Raw genomic sequence first — 10,274 nt, forward strand, 5'->3', positions numbered from 1 at the left:
AGAATGTACGTTTGTAGCTCAACATCGTGTGATAGTAAAACGTGGCCTGTTGGAAACCCCGATCAGAACAGAAATTTGAGATTTGGTAATACACAAGAACGAACACAAGGTAACGAATGAGGAGGTTCACCGAAGAATCGGCGAGGAAAGGAATATTCGGAAAACAGTGACAAGCAGAAGGTACAGGATGACAGAACATATGTTAAGATACGAGGTAATAACTTCCATGGCACTAGAGGGAGCTGTATACAAACTGTATAGAAAGACTGAGATTGGAATACGTTCAGCAAGTAACTGAGAACGTATGTTGCAAGTGCTACTATGAGACGAAAAGGTTTGCATAGGAGAAGAATTTGTGGCAGTGAGAAAACTGATGACTGAGAAAAGAAGAGAGGGGGGGATGGAGTGTGAGAGAGTCGAACCACAGTGGGAGTAATATTGACGACGAGGAGTAGAATTTTGAATGTGTGTGTTTGCGAGGAGTGGCCGTGCGGTTTGAGGCGCAATGTCTCGGACTGTGCGGCCCCTCCCGCCGGAGGTTCGAGTCCTCCAAAAAATGGTTCAAATGGCTCTGAGCACCATGGGACTTAACTTCTGAGGTCGTCAGTCCCCTAGAACTTAGAACTACTTAAATCTAACTAACCCAAGAACATCACACACATCCATGCCCGAGGCAGGATTCGAACCTGCGACGTAGCAGTCGCGCGGTTCCAGACTGTAGCGCCTAGAACGGCTCGGCCACTTCGAGTCCTCCCTCGGGCATGGGTGCGTGCGTTGTTCTTAGCATAAGTTAGTTTGTGTGTAAGTCTAGGGACCGATGACCTCAGCAGTTTGGTCCCTTAGGAATTGAAACACATCTGAACAGTTGAGTGTGCGTGTGTGAGGAAAACAGATGAGGTTATTAAAATGTGATAGCAACAGGGGCAATTTCAAATGGGAGCTGAAATTGTGGAAAAGCGGAGGCTTACACTACAACATCTTATTAAGCCAGAACAGCATCCAACACCAACATTAACGCCGTTTCATCCAGACGATGAAGACTTGGTGTCATACTACAGACGATAGCAACTCCACTTCCAGGCGAGTAGCATAACAGACGTTGCTAAACCGAGTGCATTTTCTGCCATCTAATAACCCCAAAATAGTGTTTCTAAAAAAAATTACGTCCCCTCGTTAAACCTGAGTGTTTGGATTTGTCTGAAACCCACAGTTTGCTCTCGACACATTAGGAGCAGCAAACACACATTGTTGCACATAGGTTTTTCATTTCTTTCGTTTGTATGAAGTTGCCGCACCAAATAAATCGCATGTCTAATGCTATTTTGTCTAAAACTGACATAATAAGACCGTGGCTGTGTACAAATAAATGTAGGTAAATTCTTACAAAGAAGAAGACAGCAACCAGCCACTGTTAATACTGCTATTTATTTAGGTAAATAGCGCCGTTACCGGTTTCGAACTGGCAAGTTCATCATCAGACGGCTGTTCACATGATTTGCAAGATACACTTTACATTGTCGTCCGTTTTCGATTTTTATTTTTCCATGTGGGGTACTCGTGATCTAGGGGTAGCGTCTTTGATTCATAATCATAACACCTTCGGTCCCGGGTTCGATCCCCGCCACTGCCTAAATTTTGATAAATAATCAGCATTGGCGGCCGAAGACTTCCGGCATAAGAAGTCAGCCTCATTCTGCCAATGGCCTTGTTAAAGAGGGCGGAGGAGCGGATAGAGGTTCAGGACACTCTCTTGTCCTAGGGCAGGGAAATTGCCCCTAAAGGCGGAAGAATCAGCAATGATCAACGACATGAGGATGCAGAGGACAATGGAAACCACTGCATTAAAGACAGGTAACGTGTATCCACAGGACATGTGGCCTGTAATTGAAGAAGTGTCATTATGATCTCTCCATTGGCAAAAGATTCCGGAATAGTCCCCCATTCGGATTTCCGGGAGGGGACTGCCAAGGGGGAGGTTGCCATGAGAAAAAGATTGAATAATCAACGAAAGGATAACGTTGTACGAGTCGGGGCGTGGAATGTCAGAAGTTTGAACGTGGTAAGGAAACTAGAAAATCTGAAAAGGGAAATGCAAAGGCTCAATCTAGATATAGTAGGGGTCAGGGAAGTGAATGGGAAGGATGACAAGGATTTCTGGTCAGATGAGTATCGGGTAATATCAACAGCAGCAGAAAATGGTATAACAGGTGTGGATTCGTTATGAATAGGAAGGTAGGGCAGAGGGTGTGTTACTGTGAAAAGTTCAGGGACCGGGTTGTTCTAATCAGAATCAACAGCAGATCAACACCGACAACGATAGTTCAGGTATACTTGCCGACGTCGCAACCTGAAGATGAACAGATAGAGAAAGTGTATGAGGATATTGAAAGGGTAATACAGTATGTAAAGGGGGACGAAAATCTAATAGTCATGGGCGACTGGAATGCAGTTGTAGGGGAAGGAGTAGAAGAAAAGGGTACAGGAGAATATGGGCTTGGGATAAGGAATGAAAGAGGAGAAAGACTAATTGAGTTCTGTAACAAGTTTCAGCTAGTAATCGCGAATACCCTGTTCAAGAATCACAAGAGGAGGATGTATACTTGGAAAAGGCCGGGAGATACGGGAAGATTTCAATTTGATTACATCATAATCAGACACAGATTCCCAAATCAGATACTGGATTGTAAGGCGTACCCAGGAGCAAATATAGACTCAGATCACAATATAGTAGTGACGAAGAGTAGGCTGAAGTTCAAGACATTAGTCAAGGAGAATCAATACGCAAAGAAGTGGGATACGGAAGTACTAAGGAATGACGAGATGCGTTTGAAGTTCTCTAACGCTATAGATACAGCAATAAGGAATAGCGCAGTAGGCAGTACAGTTGAAGAGGAATGGACACCTCTAAAAAGGGCCATCACAGAAGTTCGGAAGGAAAACATAGGTACAAAGAAAGTAGCTGCGAAGAAACCATGGGTAACAGAAGAAATACTTCAGTTGATTGATGAAAGGAGGAAGTACAAACATGTTCCGGGAAAATCAGGAATACAGAAACACAAGTCGCTGAGGAATGAAATAAATAGGAAGTGCAGGGAAGCTAAGACGAAATGGCTGCAGGAAAAATGTGAAGACATCGAAAAAGATATGATTGTCGGAAGGACAGACAGGAAAGTCAAAACAACCTTTGGTGAAATTAAAAGCAACGGTGGTAACATTAAGAGTGCAACGGGAATTCCACTGTTAAATGCAGAGGAGAGAGCAGATAGGTGGAAAGAATAAATTGAAAGCCTCTATGAAGGTGAAGATTTGTCTGATGTGATAGAAGAAGAAACAGGAGTCGCCGGCCGCGGTGGTCTAGCGGTTCTAGGCGCTCAGTCCGGAGCCGCGCGACTGCTAAGGTCGCAGGTTCGAATCCCTCCTCGGGCATGGATGTGTGTGATGTCCTTAGGTTAGTTAGGTTTAAGTAGTTCTAAGTTCTGGGGGACTGATGACCATAGATGTTAAGTCCCACAGTGCTCAGAGCCATTTTTGAAACAGGAGTCGATTTAGAAGAGATAGGGGATCCTGTATTAGAATCGGAATTTAAAAGAGCTTTGGAGGACTTACGGTCAAATAAGGCAGAAGGGATAGATAACATCCCATCAGAATTTCTAAAATCATTGGGGGAAGTGGCAACAGAACGACTATTCACGTTGGTGTGTAGAATATATGAGTCTGGCGATATACCATCTGACTTTCGGAAAAGCATCATCCACACAATTCCGAAGACGGCAAGAGCTGACAAGTGCGAGAATTATCACACAATCAGCTTAACAGCTCATGCATCGAAGCTGCTTACAATAATAATATACAGAAGAATGGAAAAGAAAATTGAGAATGCTCTAGGTGACGATCAGTTTGGCTTTAGGAAAAGTAAAGGGACGAGAGAGGCAATTCTGACGTTAAGGCTAATAATGGAAGCAAGGCTAAAGAAAAATCAAGACACTTTCATGGGATTTGTCGACCTGGAAAAAGCGTTCGACAGTATAAAATGGTGTAAGCTGTTCGAGATTCTGAAAAAAGTAGGGGTAAGCTATAGGGAGAGACGGGTCATATACAATATGTACAACAACCAAGAGGGAATAATAAGAGTGGACGATCAAGAACGAAGTGCTCGTATTAAGAAGGGTGTAAGACAAGGCTATAGCCTTTCGCCCCTACTCTTCAATCTGTACATCGAGGAAGCAATGATGGAAATAAAAGAAAGGTTCAGTAGTGGAATTAAAATACAAGGTGAAAGGATATCAATGATACGATTCGCTGATGACATTGCTATCCTGAGTGAAAGTGAAGAAGAATTAAATGATCTGCTGAACGGAATGAACAGTCTAATTAGTACACAGTATGGTTTGAGAGTAAATCGGAGAAATACGAAGGTAATGAGAAGTAGTAGAAATGAGAACAGCGAGAAACTTAACATCAGGATTGATGGTCACGAAGTCAATGAAGTTAAGGAATTCTGCTACCTAGGCAGTAAAATAACAAATGAAGGACGGAGCAAGGAGGACATCAAAAGCAGACTCGCTATGGCAAAAAAGGCATTTCTGGCCAAGAGAAGTCTACTAATATCAAATACGGGCCTTAATTTGAGGAAGAAATTTCTGAGGATGTACATCTGGAGTACAGCATTGTATGATAGTGAAACATGGACTGTAGGAAAACCGGAACAGAAGAGAATCGAAGCATTTGAGATGTGGTGCTATATACGAATGTTGAAGGGACAGGATGATAGGACATCTGCTAAGACATGAGGGAATGACTTCCATGGTACTAGAGAGAGCTGTAGAGGGCAAAAACTGTAGAGGAAGACAGAGATTGGAATACGTCAAGCAAATAATTGAGGACGTAGGTTGCAAGTGCTACTCTGAGATGAAGAGGTTAGCACAGGAAAGGAATTTGTGGCGGGCCGCATCAAACCAGACAGTAGACTGATGACAAAAAAAAAAAAAGTGGAGAAAAATTTCTGGTGTGCTGGTGCCCTACGGTAGAAAACAGTGTTACATGATTGTAACAAAAATTGTCAATTGCACCAGCTTCTTCATTGATACGTAATCCAGTCATGAGTTTTTAACATGAAGCAGCACAAACTCATTTCAAACAGCTGCAGCCGTTTGGCCTTGAGTGTCCAGCCCGGAACTCCATATAGTAGTACCGATGACGTATAACAGTGCAGTGGTAAACCAGATTGTTGTCTTCCCATGTTGATCCCATTTTCCTGATAGCCAGCGTCATTAGTGATTTCGTCACTCTCCCGAGTAAAAATTTCTAAGGTGCCCAAACCGACAAGAATGGAATTGATCCTATTCTATGTAACACTGTAGGAATAAAAATTCCTTAACCTCTAATATGTGAGTCCTATCACTCAGAAATAAGCGGAAAAGTGTAGAACTTGTGGCAAAATGAAATCCTATAACGCAGGCGTAACTCACTAGTTAGTTGAACTGTAATGTCGTACTTCCTCACATACTTCTTTAGTAGTGGGATCATTCGTTCCCTCCACGCGCATGGTGCAATTTTCCGACGGTGTTAATTGAGTTTTTGCACTTCACATGTGGGTGTTAACGGATCTCACTGGGTCTGACAGCGTTATATGTCTGAAATTACGGAGTTCATTTCGTAAATGAAGGGGTGTCCTAGCGTGGTCTAATCAAAAGGTGTAAACCAAGCCACGGCAGAGCTCAGGGCGGGAGTTTTCATTTGGAAATAGCAGGGGAACAATTACACGCCACGTCGTGGGTTACTTTATCACCAGCTGTAACACGAGCAGTAGTGTCGTCTCTTCTGAATTAATATCAGTAGCGTTAATTACAATATATTTAAAATCCAGTACTATCTGTAACTTGTGATGAGCAGAGTGTAAATTTAATCACAGTCCTACAGTCTGCCAGAAATATTGAATGTTGACTCCCGCCAAAGAAGCTACCTGTGTTGGCTTAGAACTTAAGTCCTGGAAGTTATACTTAGTCTACTTACGACATTATTGACGCTGCGCACTGTCCAACTATACTGGCGCACTCTTTCGCTGTTCTGCAATCCTGTCAGATCTGGATTAACATCTAGGATATAGAAATACAGTTAAGGGAACCAAGAATAATCATTGTTTTTCAGGAAAAATTCACAATGCCACATCGAGACTCCAATGACATAAACTCTCTTTATGTTTCCTTAAATTGACAATAATATAGAAACAAGATACGTAATGGAGCAAGAATTTTTTAATATGTATAACATTCTAACTCTTTTTGTCTACCGGGATGTTGAAGAAACCATAACTGTTTTAATGCAACGATGTAGCTTCATCAATGTTCGTGAGCAGTCGGACGATCGATTCTAGTTACATGTTTCGAGTTTTTAGTGAATTTTCTTGAGTATTGCTAATGCAATACTTTAGACTACAACGGCTGTCTGACAATGTAAGTTTCGTTAAGTCATGTGACATAACTAAACGGAGACGAAACTGCTCGGGGACCGCTGTCTTCGCTTTCATATGAAAGATATTTCGCATCTTAAACGAATACTTTCGTTGCAAAATATACAGCCCTAATCATCACATGCTCAGCTTCATTACATATTTATTTATTTAATCTTATCAAAAAAGGGTCTTCATGCCTTCTTTTATATCGAAACAGGGCAAATTTATCTTTTGAGGAGTACTTAAATGCCTTCAAAAACATACTCAGATTTTATTAGAAATCTGAGTATGAAATGAAATAAAATGATCGTATTGCCGGCCGGTGTGGCCGAGCGGTTCTAGACGCTTCAGTCTGGAACCGCGCGACCGCTACGGTCGCAGGTTCGAATCCTGCCTCGGGCATGGATGTGTGTGATGTCCTTAGGTTAGTTAGGTTTAAGTAGTTCTAAGTTCTAGGGGACTGATGACTTCAGATGTTAAGTCCCATAGTGCTTAGAGCCATTTTTTTTTTTAATGATCGTATTGCATTTATTAGCCGAGATATCCCCTTCGGGGTTCAGCCGCCGTATTGAAAGTCTTCTTAGTTGACGCCACTTCGGCGACTTGTTTGTCAATGATGATGCAAATGATTAATGAAGGACAAACAACACACAGTCCCCTGCCGGGAATCGAACCCGGGCCCCATTGCGTGGTAGGCGGTAACGCTACCGCTGCGCTACAGAGGCGGACTATGTATATATTGTATTGCATTTATTACAAATCTGCGTATGTATAAACGAATTTTCAGAACAGCTCACCCTCCTTCGTTGAGTGAAAGATGCCCGCGTGGGATTAGCCGAGCGGTCTAGGCGCTGCAGTCATGGGCTGTGCGGCTGGTCCCGGCGAAGGTTCGAGTCCTCCTTCGGGGATGGGTGTTTGTGTTTGTCCTTAGGATAATTTAGGTTAAGTAGTGTATAAGCTTAGCGACTGATGACCTTAGCAGTTAAGTCTCATAAGATTTCACAAACATTTGAACATTTTTTTGAGTGAAAGATGCTTTCTGTACTGTACACCAATGTTTGTAAAATGTCCAATATGCAGGAAGAATGGTCTCCATGAATCTTATATACGAGGGTGCTGAAAATCGTGAACGAGTGATGATTAATATTGCAGAGAGATGGTATAACCGTGTGGCTAGCGTCGTTGTTGTTCACAAAGTGCAGTTAGCGAAAAGTCGCCAAACGAAATGGAAACGTGACAATGCGGACCAATATCTGTCGATTACGTCACAGAACTGGTACTTGCACATGAGATTTTGAATCTGAATTCAGCAGAACAGTCGTTCATTAGAGAATGTGTCACACCGCATCATTTCAGCCTGTACATCTGTATCTATTATGCGCAAGCCTCCTTATGGCGGGTGGCGGAGAATACGTTATGCAGTATTATCGTCCCATATCCCTTATACCAGTTCCATTCGTGAATGGTTCGCGGGAAGAACGATTGTTTGTTAGCCTCTGTGTGAGCTCGACTCTCCTTAATTTTACGGGTTGACTATGCTACGACCTTGATAGAGAACGCCTCCCTCGCAGCATGTGCTATTGGAGTTGGCTGAGCATTTCCGTGATGCTTACCACACTTAATAATGCAGCTGTAACGAAACGGGCTGTTTTTGTTTCGATCTTCCCCATTCGCTCTACCAATGCTCTCTAGTACGCATCCCGGCCTGAAGGGCACTATTCAAGAAATTGGTTAAAGAGGTTTTTGTAAGCTACCTCTTTTGTAGCCCGGCTACACTCCTCAGTAGGCTTCCAATGAGTTTCTGTCTGACATCTGCCTTACTTCCGATTAGTTTTATGTGATCATTCCTTTTTAAATCGCTCCTTATGCATTCTTCTACATATTTTAAGGACATGGCTGCTTCCATTGAATGTTCTCTAGTCGTGTAGTCACACAATTATGGGTCTTTGTGACTAATTATGCATAACACACTACATTTGTTTACGTTGAAAGTCACCTGGTCAGTCCGTGCAACAAGCGTCGATTCTTTGCACGCCTTCCTGCATTTTAGTACACTTTGCTAGTGCTGCATCTTCTCTGACTACCACAACTTCATCTGCGAAAAGCCTCGTGGAAATTATGACGTTACCACGAGCTCATTTACACAATTTTAGAAAGTAATCTCCTAAAAATTTCATTTTACGTCTGAAGATGTCTCTCCGTTATGGATGATTTGTAGTGCCCTGTTTATTAGAAAACCTTTAATCCAGTTTCACCGTTGATCTGATATTCCGTCTGCGCCTAGTCAGTTCATTAGGAAGCAGTATGGAACTGTATCGGACCCTTTCCGTAAGTCAAGAACGCAACATCTAGCCGAGTGCCTATATCTATGGCTTTTTTGGTCTCGTGGGCGAAGAGAGCGAGTTGGATTTCATGTAGTTCATGTTTTCAGTACCAATGTAGACTCATAAAGAGGAGATTATTGGTCTCCAGAATTGTCGTAGGCGCGACCACAAAACTTTTCCACAATTCTGCAGTAGACAAAGCTCTGTCTAAGGCCTTGCCTAATCGGCGGTGTGACTCTTCCGCATCGTCCCCTACGCTCCTCGGAATATTGGACAGCATCATCATCAGCTTCGAGCGTCTGTTCGATGACTCTTCTTGGAAACGGAAATGATCTGCACCTTTTTGCAATCCCTAGGAACGCTTCACTCCTTCGGCCTCCTACGTAATACTGCTGCCATCACAGGAGCAAATTCTTTGGCATGCCCTATGAAGAATCGTATTCTTATTCCATCAGGTCCACTGGCCTTTCTTCTTGTGAGGTTCCTCCTGTTCTAAAATGTATTTTATTTTCCAAATTTTAGTTTAGTAGAGCTATGCACATTGCAGAAGTAATTCGCTGCCTTAAGCAGTGCTGCAGAAAACGATGGCAGCGAGTAGGAAGCTGTTTCACACGGAGGTAGTGGTGCTGAGAGGACCGTGGGGATGAGTGGGGAGAATTACGAGAGGCCGGAGAGCGAATCTTGTTTGGCTGTCAGTCAGTAAGAGAACCACAGGTGTTTTAGTGCGACGCTCAGAGTTTTCTTTATAACGAAGAGGTACGAAGTTGTACGATTAAGTAAAAGATTTCGGCCAATTGCAGATCTCGCCATTCGGTAATAGGATGTATTCGGAGTCTGTTCTTATGTGATAGTCGTCTTTACGATGCTACGGCAATTTATTAGCTTTTTCAGATGAATTGTTTCAGACTGTTAAATTGTTACTGTTTTACGGTGTTCGCTAATAAATGCATCGTAATGGCATCCTGGGCAGGTAGCCTGCTTGCACTGGACTCGCATTCGGGAGGTCGACGGTTCAATCCCGCGTCCGGCCATCCTGATTTAGGTTTTCCGTGATTTCCCTAGATCACTTCAGGCAAATGCCGGAATGGCTACTTCGAAAGGGCACGGCCGATTTCCTTCCCCATCCTTCCCTAATCCGAGCTTGTGCTCCGTCTCTAATGACCTCGTTGTCGACGGGACGTTCAACACTAATCTCCTCCTCCTCCTCCTCCTGCTTGCCCCTTCTGAAGAATCCAGTGAGATATGAGGACTACTGCGAGGGACACAACCTAGGAGAGATTCGGCGGAAATCTTACGCGCCGATTCATTAACATAATCCACGAAAGTTTTAGATTAACTAGCGCAGTCTCAGTTGGTAATGAATGAGCAGTTATACTGTACGTAGCTATAATGCTTTCTAAGGAATCGCGGCTAAACTGAGAAACTTATATCGGTTTAGTACAGCGAGGAGTTTCTCAGTCGCTTGAGTAATACCAGTTGGTTTTCTGTTCTGTGGTCAC

General features: G+C 43.1%; 1 non-coding gene across 1 annotated transcript; it reads right to left on the reverse strand.

Annotated features, from left to right (window-relative positions):
• Positions 1-7,103: 7,103 nt before the first annotated feature.
• On the reverse strand, positions 7,104-7,176 carry Trnag-acc. Its single transcript has one exon. It is a non-coding gene; the product is annotated as a tRNA-Gly (tRNA).
• Positions 7,177-10,274: the final 3,098 nt, after the last annotated feature.

Source organism: Schistocerca piceifrons, chromosome 1 (genome assembly GCF_021461385.2).
Source record: "Schistocerca piceifrons isolate TAMUIC-IGC-003096 chromosome 1, iqSchPice1.1, whole genome shotgun sequence".
NCBI lineage: Eukaryota > Metazoa > Arthropoda > Insecta > Orthoptera > Acrididae > Schistocerca > Schistocerca piceifrons.